Consider the following 14,393-nt stretch of genomic DNA (forward strand, 5'->3'; position numbering starts at 1 on the left):
GAATAATGGAAAATCAATTAAAACGAGTGGCATTATGGACAGTACACCACCTCAACATTCAAATCGGCCAAGAATATCAAAGCTCTTCCCAATGTCGGCCTTATATAATCATCAAAAAGGTCTGTGGTTTTGAATCCCATTTGGTCTATCGCCTGCATTCAGGTACACTCAGACTCCAAAACAATTCCTATATGGTCACAGGTTGAGGAAGCCTTTTGAAGGACAATTTGGAATTGTGACTGCAATTATATTTTTGTGAACATAGAGGAAAATCTATCTGGTTACTCAGACTAGACTCTAGATGAGGAATGGGCAACTGGCCCTTTTGTGGGCCCACGGATCAATTTCCAAAAACACAAAAAAGGAACTCAGTCGGGGTCTCAACTTACTGTTGAGAGTTAGAATAGTAGAATACACAAGGTGAAATTTCAAAATGTGGTTGTGCATCAGCAGTTTTTCTCTTGTTATGTCAGTCACTGACAGTCACTCAACTTGCCCATGTCAGCAAAACAAAATGTTAGATTGGTAAATGTGTAAACATGTCGAATTACCGACCAAGGGGCCCCCATTGATTTTGATAGTCACTCTCACTCAGATATCATATTCAAAAATGAAAACATTTCTCTCCATCCTATAAAAACATTTTTAGAATTGCAGGAAATTAGCTGTAAATCTGCTAATTTTACTGAGGGGGTTCAGATCAACCAAAGACTCATAGTGAAAGGGTGTTTGTTTACCTAGTTCCCTGAAAATGAAACAAAACATGTTATCTAGGTCAAGTGAAATTCTAAACAAACATTAGTAATTATTCATAGTATTTTGCAGCACTCCATTTTATTGCTATTAGGCCTGTGTGAGAACAAAAAAAATTAAGTACAGAATGAGCCCTGGCCAAGTTCCAATTCGAGTGCAGCTACTTCCATCTAGTGGTAGCTTAAGAGAGAGCACTCAGATCCTTGAACTTGTGAGTGTCACAAACCAGTATACACAGTTATTAGTAAGTACTGTGTATATAACAACAATGTGATTATACAATGTGTAGACACATAGTTATTAGAGAAGTTCCTAATTGTATAACAACTTGCTTTTATTGCGCAAAGCATTGTGTATGCCTCAATATTTCAAATACACGCAAAAGTATGAAAAAATACATTAAAAACCTGTTAGAAATAAAACAATAAAACAATGCCAAATTCTTCCTTGAGAAATGTACTTTATATTTTTTAGATAACATTTACAAAAGATATTACAATTATAACATAGTCATCCTGAAATGCAACCACATAAATGATCAAATGCCCTTCTTTGCTAATTAAATTAATTGCTCATTCTAAATCAGTTGTTTTTCTACGAGTCTATAATAAAAATATTAATGTTTACTAATATAACTGCATACAAACATTCTAAATACTTTTCCAAGGGTGCACTAACTGAGGTAACATTTCTCTTGTACAACATTAAATGTCTTTAAAATATCTTATCTACCATTGGTTAAAAAACACACAAAGAAAAACTGTTAAGAAACATACTTGACCTGAATTTGATTATTTCAAAACCAGGATAATGAAAACATGTTATCCCATTATTTTCCTATGGCAAGAGTACTCATGAGAAGTTATTTGGTGGCAAATGAACATCAAACCTTACTATGAGTGCAGAGTTAATTGTGGCCAGTACGCCTTACAGTGCTAGGTAAGTAGAAAAAGAGGCAAAACAACCAATGCAACTAAGGCACTACAAATGTTTCCAGCACAGGAAGCTGCTGAGTGGAGGACGGCTCATAATAATCGCTGTAATAGAGTGAATGGAATGGTACCAATACCACAGTTTAATACCAATTACTTTATTCCGTGCCAGCCAGTACTAAGAGCCCGTCCTCCCCAATTAAGGTGCCTTGACTAAGGGCTAGATTCTATAGCAGATCCGTGCTAGCAGACACCCGCATAGCGGTTGTTTTGGTGTCGGAGATGGAACTGCGTTAGAGCTGTCAAATCCACAAGCGGCTCCTTGTGTTAGTTTATCGCGGACCATGCCATTGGATGCAACGAAACCACCCAACTTTATAATCCGACAAATCCCATGCAGCCACTTTACAAGTTCAAACACTCGAATGAGTGATGTTTCTATTGTTTATACCTCGATGTGATAGGCTATAAATCCCCACCATCCAAATTAACATGTAAACATGCATTAACCTACACTTTCTATCGCCGTTTTGAACTTCTAACGCAGTAGGATTAATAAGGAAGGAAGTGGTTTGTGACACACAAGAGCAGCCTCTCACCTATTTGTCAGCTCATACTGCAGTGACACCTCCAACATATGTCAAAACCTCCGCTATGCCGGTTAACAGTCGATCTGATTGAATCGAGGCCTAAACGCAGGCAAAATTTGGCTTAATTCAACCAGCGCAATTTGAATATATTACAGTGGGATATGGAGAGGGCTATGACGCTGAGGTGAAATTATGACGACAAAGAGAGATAGAATGCCATTTGTACCAAAACTATTGATGTTACATTATGATGTTATATTAATCTGAGCACCTCTATAAATGTAATTCTACAATCTAATTTCTAATATAAACCAATACTTTAGCAGTGGATGGAATTCAACAGAGACATCTTTTTTACACAATAGTTCATTAAATCAGAAAATAAATAATGTACTAGGGTGAACTGACCAAAGCTTTTCACCTCCTTATCATGCATAATATTTACATCTTTCCCTTTTTCACCAGACTAAAGATTGAACAATGGGACGGTAGAATTGTACACCGAGACTGGAACAGCGGTTGTCAAGGGAAACCCTCCTGGAATTGACATGGTTCTTTTGAACATACTGATCTCAGTGCAGTATAACATTATCCTCTCCGTGTCAGCCGTACTGTAGATGTTTCTCTCTTCTGACCCCAACATTGGTTCATTTCTGCTATTCATCTCTTCATTTGAGCATCAAACTTCCTTCCAACCTGCTGCACTTCTTTCACTCTTCATTGTCAACTCGTCCTGCACAAATGTCATTTTATTTAATTGGCTAAATTGGGGTTTATCTTCCAGGGCTTAAACGTTGTCATCTGGAAACAAAGCAGGGAATAGAACAAAGGAAATTAGGTGAGAAAATGTCAAAGTCCAAACTGTAGTTCATAGCAAAGCTGCATGCACCTTATCCAAAATACCCACCAGTAGGCGCTGCTGTATCCTATCTGTTGCTCTTGATGACAAGGATGATGGTGCAGACATCATAGGCAAACAGGATCCCAGCCAGCAGGCCAAACACCTAAGGGAATGGAATAACATTTAATCTAAACATGATCTAACCACCAAGGTCTACTTTTCAGTGATGAATTGGGCTGAAGGATTTGAGAGCTGAAGAAGTAAGTAATTTGAGATGCTTTCATTTGTATCTGTTAAAAAATCTCAGGCTGGTTAGACATTTGACTCACCCCTGCGGCAATATGGGCGCCATCCCTTGTTCCACTAATCAGAGCCATCAAAGAGGAGATGAGGTACATGGCTGTACCAGTAGAAGCACGCAACAGATCCTGGTAGGAGGAGACTAACATTAGTGAATGATTGTCCTTCTATATGCACTTGGAATGTCCTTATGTTACTGTTTGTTTTTATGAATGTATCTATAATTTATGTCTGTGTGTTTATTTTTCTCTTTGTGTCTCTCTTTCTGTGTGTGTGTGTGTGTGTGTGTGTGTGTGTGTGTGTGTGTGTGTGTGTGTGTGTGTGTGTGTGTGTGTGTGTGTGTGTGTGTGTGTGTGTGTGTGTGTGTGTGTGTGTGAACATATACTGTACTCACACTCCAGACCCAGTTGACCACCTGAATGGACTTGTCCATTTCCATCATGAAGACGACAAAGAAGATGATGGCGGAGACCATCTCACAGATGGCCACTCCATAATAACCTACATAAGATGACAGCGTATAGCAGATTAGGATGGTGAGACTGATGAGCTGAAAGAAAAGGATAAAAAAATTATATGGGGGAAAGGAGAGTGAGAGAGAGTAAGGAAGAGGAGGGAAAAAGCAGCCTGCGTGGAAATATTTGGTGCAAAATGTTAATAAAGGTACTTAGCAAATGCCAAATCTGTGGTACACAAAAATAGCTTTTTGGCTCAATGCATCTGTAGCCTAATTACTTGACCTTGGGATGTTATTCACAGCATTTCCTTTTAAGGAAATCACTGCTACGTATCCAGGAATCCTTTGAGAAGTCTCGCTGTAGTTTACAACAAACTGACAATCAGGCTCCAAATTCGGCTCTTCCATTTGAATTAGCAGTTCTGGTTGAATGGCTTGATTAAAACTCATCCCAGACCGCAGATCAGCAGTGATAGGAACTGTCATCTCAGAGTCATATTAATCAAAGGAAGGCAATATGCCGGTTGACTTTTGACCCATATGCTATCCATGATAGCCTTCTACTCCAAGGCCCAGTCTAAGTGAGACCAAGGGGCAGCACAGTCAAATGGACAGACACCCTAACTGCCAAATCACACACTCACACTCACATTAACATTTTACAACAGGACACAATAAACACACCCACACAGTCTATGTGTGGTTAAAGACCCTGTGGTGAAGCAACGAAGTAAACAAACACTCAAAGCTGTCCCAAATCACACGAAACAACAACAAACATAGTACACTCTTAGAAAAAGTGTTCCAAAAGTGTTCTGCAGCTGTCCCCATAGGATAACCATTTTTCATTACAGGTAGAACCCATTACAGGTAGAACCCTTTGAGACACAACTGTCTCAAAGATTTAAAATGGACAATTTTTTTTTATCATACTATGAACAAATCAATGGTATAGCATCATGGACATACTCATAGATCTGTATACGTTGCAAAAATAGTGTAATAAGGTATCAACACAAAGTAATATGTCATCATATTGGTCTATTCTAGGGAATGATATTCTATTTCTACAACAGACCTTCCATTCATAGTTTGGCTGCTCCTGGGTCGTTCTTGGGCTCGGGTAATATTTCAGTCCCTCTGACTTTTTATATTATATTTCAAGTATTGGGTCACCAAAATGACATTTTTTAAGATTTTGTATATACATTGAAATGTCCATTATAATGAATTGAAATAAATATAGCATTAATTTAAACTTTTTTTTTTTTTTTATTATTATTATTTAACTGACACTCAGAATTGTGTCATGTCCCCCAGGCATTTCACTTAATTTTTTACTTGGGAAATTAATATTAAAATGTGCATATAATGAATAACATTTGCCATTAATGCAAACATATATTTGTGTTCTTTTGTTGAGAAAGTATTTTGTTTAAAAAATGCATGATTACTGATTAAAATCACACAATTTAGCTCTGTCCCTCAGTCTACACTCAACCCCGTCACAACAACCAAACTCCGACAAGAAAATGGTCACTCCAGCCTTATGTGCCATCATTAACAGGAAGTGACATCATTCAACAATTTTCAACTGCATGGTACAGAAACAGGCAAGTAATCACATTCTTTTATATCTGTATTGTTGTTTTTTAAAGTCAGTTGGGGATCGTCAAGCTGACCAATTTGAAATAAAGTTGGAAAACTAGTACTTATCTAAATTATACTTTAACCCATAAAGATATACAATCTATTAATTTCATGCACACCATGTGGTCTCCTGTCCTTCAACACATGAGGAGCAGAGGCCATTTTGAGCCAAAAAAAACGAAATCCCGTCAAATTCAACCCCATCACATGTTTCATTGTAAAGGGGTAGTAAACCTGTGACAGGGTTGAGTTATTTACTTTATTTATGAATATTGCATCTAAACAAATGCATTATATCTTGTTTATATTTACTTATAAAACATGCTGTAATGTGTTCCATGTGAACACAAAATATATTTTAAGGCAGGTAGCCTAGTGGTAGGAGAGTTGGGTAATGCTCTTAACTTCAGTTGTTCCTGTAAGTGGCTCTAGATCCTAAATGACTTAAGGATTATAGTGTATACATGTATATATTCTAAGAATATTTGATTTAACGTTATCCATTGAAACATCTAGGGAATGATGGCACCCACATCAGCAGCAGAAAGAGAAACGCAGTGTCGATCACGTCAAAATGCTGACCCAGAAAATACCTTGAGAGAGAGCGTCAGAGATGGAAAATAAATGTTGAGGCAGAGAAAAAGAACAAGATCAGTGATGTACGTGAGAGAGACCAGTGTTAGAAATGTAAACATAGAACAGCATACAAAAGAAGCATGGAGAGGAAAGGAGCACTGAGGAAGTTGACCCTCCATGAGACAAACACCTTGTGAAGAGTGCCGATGTTGATCGTGCGATGGAGGTGATGCCAAGCCCGATAAAAGCGGTGCTCTCCATCATGAGAATACACCAGGTCATCACCCTTGCTCCTGATGAGCTGATGTCTGGTGATGTCAGCTGCATTTGTTCAACAAAGGATGTAATCTGTACATGCTTTAACACACAGCACTTCAGTTTCAGGCAGAAGGGCCTGGCTGCTCCAGAACAGCCAGCCAATGAGGAAAATCCACAACCCGTGAATGAAATCCAGTGGGGAAATCCAGGTGTTCTTGGGCAGTGGTGTGTAGTGGAATATGATGATGACCTTTATCCAGGCATCAACTTCGGCACAGATGAAATGAGTGTACAAGTGAAATGTATGCATCGTGTTGGACCAAACAGATTTTTATGGACTTCGAGACGACATCCACTGGTATCCGTTTGATGAAGTCCTTGAGATGATTCCACACCCACAGCGTGTGACATCCTGCGACGTACTGTAGAGATTGAGACGTGTGGGCCAGACTCTCAGGAAGAAAACCATGAATGAGTGAATATGGTGCTCCTGAGGAGAAGGATCGTCATGCTGACACTAGTGCTGTAGTTACAGCTGTTCTAACATTCTAAATGCCCTTGGAACATGTTCCTACAGTTTGATGACAAACTTTTCTGATGAAACCTGTTGAATGTTATTCATTACTCTAATGCCTGATGTGTTTTTATTTGTTTCAATATTTACTGCTATAGGCCTATCAAATGTAGGGCAGATTATTCTAAATATTTGAAATGTCCTTATTACATTTCATTGCATACAATGAACTGCAATGTTTCGGGGTAAGTCTTGGAGGGATTTCGATAGTAAACTAAACTAGTTTATATGGAAACCGATGGGTCTCTTCAACACCGTTACTGTATTCAACCCTGTCACCCTAGTTTCAACCCCGTCACATGACAATATTTGTTAAATAATATGGCAAAGATGAATAAATATAAATGTAATGTTTTCTGAGCTCAGTCTGAAATGTTAAGGACAATCCCAAGAAGATTAGATTTATGTAAAAATTCTGAATTCAAAGCATTTTTTTATTTAAATCAGGTAAAGTTGGTTTTATATTCACACGTTTGGACATTCAACAGACATTCGCCAAAAGCCATTTCAAATTGTAGAAATCAATAACGAATGAATTGAGTGTCACAAATACATTAAAATAGATATTGTTTATTCTATAAATGTCTAGCATACTTCTACAACCTTTGTTTTGAGGAAAAATTCCAGTTTTGACTTGACAGAAATACATAAAATCTATCAAATGCCATTTAAAACAATATAAATCAATAACTAATTCCCCATTTGTCACAGAAACATTAAACTAGGTATGATTTATTCAATAAATGTCTGGCATACTTTTACAACCTTTGATTTGAGGAGAAATTCCAGTTTTGACTTTATAGAAATACATCAAATGCCATTTACTCAATTTTATTATTCTACTATGAGAGATACTAGATACATACTATGACAGCAATAGGTACACACGTTGTGTCTGGCACTGTAACGGCAGCCTTCCTCCTCTTCGTCTGAAGAAGGTGTAGGAGGTGTAGCAGGGATCGGACCAAGACGCAGCATAGCTCGTGTTCAACATGATTTAATAATGACGATTAAACAGTGAACACTTACAAAATAACAAACGTGGCTTACCGATACAGCCCTATCTGGTGCAGAGAAAACACAAAGACAGGGAACAACCACCCACAAACCCCAACACAAAACAAGCCACCTATATATGATTCCCAATCAGAGACAACACAACACACCTGCCTCTGATTGAGAACCATATTAGGCCAAACATAGAAACAGACAAACTAGACACACAACATAGAATGCCCACCCAGCTCACGTCCTGACCAACACTAAAACAAGCAAAACACATAAGAACTATGGTCAGAACGTGACAGGCACAAGTGACGATTAAACTGATTTGGATTTCAAAGACTGCCATTATTGTAATGTTTGATATTACAACACTGATGTGTGATACCTTTTAAATCAACACATACGTTTTTTGCAAATGTATGCCTCTATTACTACATGATTTATATTGCCTGAATACTCAACGATGATTAACACCTCAGTTATGAGTGCTTCTGTCAGGGTTGTGGTCCAATGCATGTCATTTAAAGTCAATTTAGCAATTGAACAAAAATCCAATTAAATTTGAAAATGTTCCTAATAGCAAAATCATGTAACAGAATTTGGGAATTCCAAAACTGTAATTCACATGTAAATAAACTTAACCCTGTTTTATGTTTTAATACTGTAGATAGAATGCTCTGTGTGCCAGTGATGGTACCATTCAGCTTGTCTGGGGATGTGATATGAGAATGAAGTTCTCCTGTTCATTAACCAATTCAATTTAATTACTCAGTCTGCGCTATCAGGATTTGTATGATACTGATAGAAATAAAACAGACAGAGGCCCAGCCTACCATAGTTAAACGTTTATACACGGAACGTTCTGCCGTGCACAGTACAAAGACCTTAAATTTATAGTGACACACATACTTCCACACAAACCATCAAATCTGCCCGCCAATAGAGTTTAGGGGAGTCCATGAGAATAGTGTCTTCCTGCCCTCCCCTAAGATAGGGAGAGACCTGGGAAGTTCTCAGTGTCCCAGCCAAGGTCGGCCCCGAATCTGGCTCATACAGACAGTCTGTTATCAAAATACTAGCCACATTGTCCCCAAAACATTGATTCTGACTAAGAACTATACTCCAGGATATATTATTATTCCCCTGACTTAAACCATCCCACAGTATTATAATAATCGAATGATTCTAACACTTACATAAATGCATTATAATAATCTAATGATTCAAATTAATTTCATACAATCATATGGCTAATCAATTTCAGACTTATGGTTCCAGGAGTGTAATATTCTAATCATTTATTAAAACACATTTCCTTATCAGGATGACAAAGAAGAACTTCAGCAAAGCCAAAAGAGAAAATGTGTAACGTTCTTCGTCGGACGAAGGAGAGGAAGACCAAGATGCAGCGTGGTGAGTATCCATTTTAATAAGAATACTTGAAACAAGAACCAAAACAATAAACCGACAAACGAATGACGACGAAACAGTCCCGTAACATGCCCACAAACACAGGAACAGGAACAATCACCCACAACCCACAATACAAAACAGGCTACCTAAATATGGCTCCCAATCAGAGACAACGACTAACACCTGCCTCTGATTGAGAACCATATCAGGCCAAACACATAGAAACAGACAAACTAGACATACAACATAGAATGCCCACTCATATCACACCCTGACCAAACAAAACATAGAAACAAACTATGGTCAGGGCGTGACAAAATGATTGGAAGGGGCCTCGTTGCTATTAAATAAGAGACGTATAAATAAATGACTGTTGTGCCTTGTAACTACTTTAAAATGTGGAACTGTTGCACTAAAAATGCAAACTTTGATTTGGCATACAATGGAAGATTGTAAACATTGTCTAACTTCATATAGAACAAATTGTAAATAGAATTAACATTTCTTTACAGTTATTGCAAATAAATGCATATTTTCACTTTTTTCTGCGACAATCACTGAATCAGTCATCTTTAAATGCAATATTTGAGATTTTATGTATTTCTATCAAATCAAAACTGGAATTTCTACTCAAAGAAAAGGTTATAAAAGTATACTAGACATTTATAGAATAAATCATACCTAGTTTGTTGTTTCTGTCATAATTAGTGAAAACGTTATTGATTTATTGTCATGTTCGTTGTAATCCTCCTCGTCTGAGGAGGAGTAAGGATCGGACCAAAGCGCAGCGTGGTTTGAATACATCTTCTCTATTTATTATAATGAAGACGAAGAACACTAAACAAACTTACAAAAACAACAAAACGAACGTGAAGCTATATATGAAAAGTGCAGACACAGACAACTTACAGATAGACATAGACAACAACCCACAATACAAAACAGACTACCTAAATATGGTTCCCAATCAGAGACAACACAAAACACCTGCCTCTGATTGAGAACCATATCAGGCCAAACTAGAAAACCCCACATAGAAACAGACAACATAGAACCGCCCACCCCAACTCACGCCCTGACCATACTAACTAAAGACAAAACAAAGGAAGATAAAGGTCAGAACGTGACATTTATATCGCCTTAAATGGCATTTTATAGATGTTATGTATTTCTATCAATCAGAACTGGAATGTTTACTCAAAAAAAGGTTGTAAAGAAAAATATGTGTTTTTTTGAAGGTTTAATATGCACTTAATTGTCACGTTCCTGACCTGTTTTATGTTATTTTTTGTATGTGTTTAGTTGGTCAGGGCGTGAGTTGGGGTGGGCATTCTATGTTTTGTGTTTCTATGTTTAGGTCACTTGTAATTAGCCTTATATGGTTCTCAATCAGGGACAGGTGTTTAACGTTTCCTCTGATTGAGAACCATATATAGGTTGGCTGTTCACACTGTTTGTTTGTGGGTGATTGTCTTCTGTGTCTGTGTATGTTGCACCACACGGGACTGTTTCGGTTTGTTTGTTCGTTTGATGTAGTCCATTCCTGTTCGTGAGTTCTTCGTGCATTTATGTAAGTTCCATGTTCAGGTCTGTCTACGTCGTTTTCTTATTTTGTAGTTTGTTGAAGTGTTTTCGGTTTTCGTCAGTACTTTAATAAACTTCATTATGTCCAAATATCACGCTGCACTTTGGTCCAATCTCTACTCCTCCTCTTCGTCTGAAGAGGAGGAGGACACCCGTTACATTAATGTTGTGAGGTGTTCAGAAAATATATTTATTCTTGTAAAAAAAAGTGTATTTAAAAAAAATATTACCGCAGCCCAAGAATAACCCTCCTATTGCAGTAAATGTAGGCTAATTTACAGCACTCTTTGTGTGAGTCTCTGGCTATAACAGTGATATGGAACAAACTTCCTATTTCTGCGATGAGAATAATTCCTTTTAGGGTCTTGACGTAACCCTTCAGATTTTCAAAGCAGCCCGCATCCATATCAGCCATAACTAACTTGAATGTAACGTTATAGTTTACCAACTAATTATAACGGCTCTATTTCCCTTTGCAAGGTTGCAGAACTCAACGAAGACACAACTTTGTAGCTAAATTAAATTCAGTAGAAAAAAAGCGGACTGATGTTCTCTCTTAACTGCAGGGTTGTCTTTTCACCAAGTTGGAACTATTTCGAATCAATGAGTAATGGCAACCTCAACTTCCTGGATTTAGCAAAACTAGGTCAACAGAATAGGAAAGTGCACTTTTAGAAATGACTCCACTTTTTAAAATATGTTATTAGTATTTTAAGTTTGTCACATCTGTGAATGTGGAATGTGTTTTGTTGGTTGATTGAAAAAAAAAGAAAACTTAATAAAACTTTAAACTGAAAAAAAAGAAATGACTCCCTTGAAGGAGGAAGTAAACACGAGCAAACGGACTTCACCATTCGGCCATCAGATTTGCCACCAATGCTCCATATTGGACATATCACTGCACTCTACTCTGTAAACTGGTCCTCTCAGTATACCCGTCGCAAGAACAAAACCTGCGGGATCTCCTTCATCACAGCCAACGTGAGTAAAACATTTAAATGTGTTAATCCTCGCAATGCTGCCGGCCCAGACGGCATCCCTAGCCACGTCCTCAGAGCATGTGCAGACCAGCTGGCTGAGGTGTTTACGGACATATTCAATCAATCCCTATCCCAGTCTGCTGTTCCCACATGCTTCAAGAGGGCCACCATTGTTCCTGTTCCCAAGAAAGCTAAGGTAACTGAGCTAAACGACTATCGCCCCGTAGCACTCACTTCCGTCATCATGAAGTGCTTTGAGAGACTAGTCAAGGATCATATCATCTCCACCCTACCTGACACCCTAGACCCACTCCAATTTGCTTACCGCCCCAATATGTCCACAGACGACGCAATCGCAATCACACAGCACACTGCCCTAACCCATCTGGACAAGAGGAATTCCTATGTAAGAATGCTGTTCATCGACTACAGCTCAGCATGTAACACCATAGTACCCTCAACTCGTCATTAAGCTCGAGACCCTGGGTCTCGACCCCGCCCTGTGCAACTGGGTCCTGGACATTCTGATGGGCCGCCCCCAGGTGTTGAGGGTAGGAAACATCTCCACCCCGTTGATCCTCAACACTGGGGCCCCACAAGGGTGCGTTCTCAGCCCTCTCTTGTACTCCCTGTTCACCCATGACTGCGTGGCCATGCACGCCTCCAACTCAATCATCAATTTTGCAGACGACACTACAGTGGTAGGCTTGATTACCAACAACGACGAGGCGGCCTAAAGGGAGGAGGTGAGGGCCCTCGGAGTGTGGTGTCAGGAAAATAACCTCACACTCAATGTCAACAAGACAAAGGAGATGATCGTGGACTTCAGGAAACAGCAGAGGGAGCACCCCGCTATCCAAATCGACGGGACAGTAGTGGAGAAGGTGGAAAGTTTTAAGTTCCTCGGCGTACACATCACGGACAAACTGAAATGATCCACCCACACAGACAGCGTGGTGAAGAAGGCGCAGCAGCGCCTCTTCAACCTCAGGAGGCTGAAGAAATTCAGCTTGTCACCGAAAGCACTCACAAACTTCTACAGATGCACAATCGAGAGCATCCTGTCAGGCTGTATCACCGCCTGGTACGGCAACTGCTCCGCCCACAACCGTAAGGCTTTCCAGAGGGTAGTGAGGTCTGCACAACGCATCACCGGGGGCAAACTACCTGCCCTTCAGGACACCTACACCACCCGATGTCACAGGAAGGCCATAAAGATGATCAAGGACAACAACCACCCGAGCCACTGCCTGTTCACCCCACTATCATCCAGAAGGCGAGGTCAGTACAGGTGCATCAAAGCAGGGACCGAGAGACTGAAAAACAGCTTCTATCTCAAGGCCATCAGACTGTTAAACAGCCACCACTAACATTTAGTGGCCGCTGCCAACATACTGACTCAACTCCAGCCACTTTAATAATGGGAATTATTAAAGTGTATGTATCACTAGCCACTTTAAACAATGCCACTTAATATAATGTTTACATACCCTACATTACTCATCTCATATGTATATGTATATACTGTACTCTATATCATCTACTGCGTCTTGCCATCTTTATGTAATACATGTATCACTAGCCACTTTAAACTATGCCACTTTATGTTTATACACCCTACATTACTCATCTCATATGTATATACTGTACTTTATACCATCTACTGCATCTTGCCTATGCCGTTCTGTACCATCACTCATTCATATATATTTATGTACATATTCGTTATCCCTTTACACTTGTGTGTATAAGGTAGTAGTTGTGGAATTGTTAGGTTAGATTACTCGTTGGTTATTACTGCATTGTCGGAACTAGAAGCACAAGCATTTCGCTACACTCGCATTAACATCTGCTAACCATGTGTATGTGACAAATAAAATTTGATTTGATTTGACTGTTTGTTTGTTGGTGGGAGAAGGGGATACCAAGACAAGTCGCCCATGGGCATACCCGTAGTGCATGCATTGTCTAAGAACATTGTCTAAGAACCCCAGTTAGAACTGGGCGGACCACCCACTGTATTTTATTGGTTAGTTAGCTAGCGGTTATTGAAGCAAGTAAGACTAGCTTAGGGTTTTTTGGATACTTATTATTTCTTTCCTTGGGTCCAGCTCAGCCCCCCCCCCCCCCCCCCCTTACCGTGTGTTTAACAAATAAACCATAAGTGTTTAACGGTAGATTTAATTGTGACCAATAACATTTGATTTGATTTGAAGACCCACTGGTTGATTCTTATTTATTAAACCCTCTTAGGCCTTACTCCCCCTTATCTGAGATATCTACTGCAACCTTCATCCTCCACATGCAACACCTGTTCTGCCAGTCACATTCTGTTAAAAGTCCACAAAGCACATGCCTGGGTCGCTCCTTTTTTCAGTTAGAACGAGCTGCAAAAAAACTAAATCTGGACAGTTTATCTCCATTCATGTCCGACTCAATCATGCCATGGACACTCATGGACTAATGGACACTGTGATTGA

The sequence above is a fragment of the Salvelinus alpinus genome, chromosome 17 (genome assembly GCF_045679555.1).
Source record: "Salvelinus alpinus chromosome 17, SLU_Salpinus.1, whole genome shotgun sequence".
In the NCBI taxonomy this organism is placed as follows: domain Eukaryota; kingdom Metazoa; phylum Chordata; class Actinopteri; order Salmoniformes; family Salmonidae; genus Salvelinus; species Salvelinus alpinus.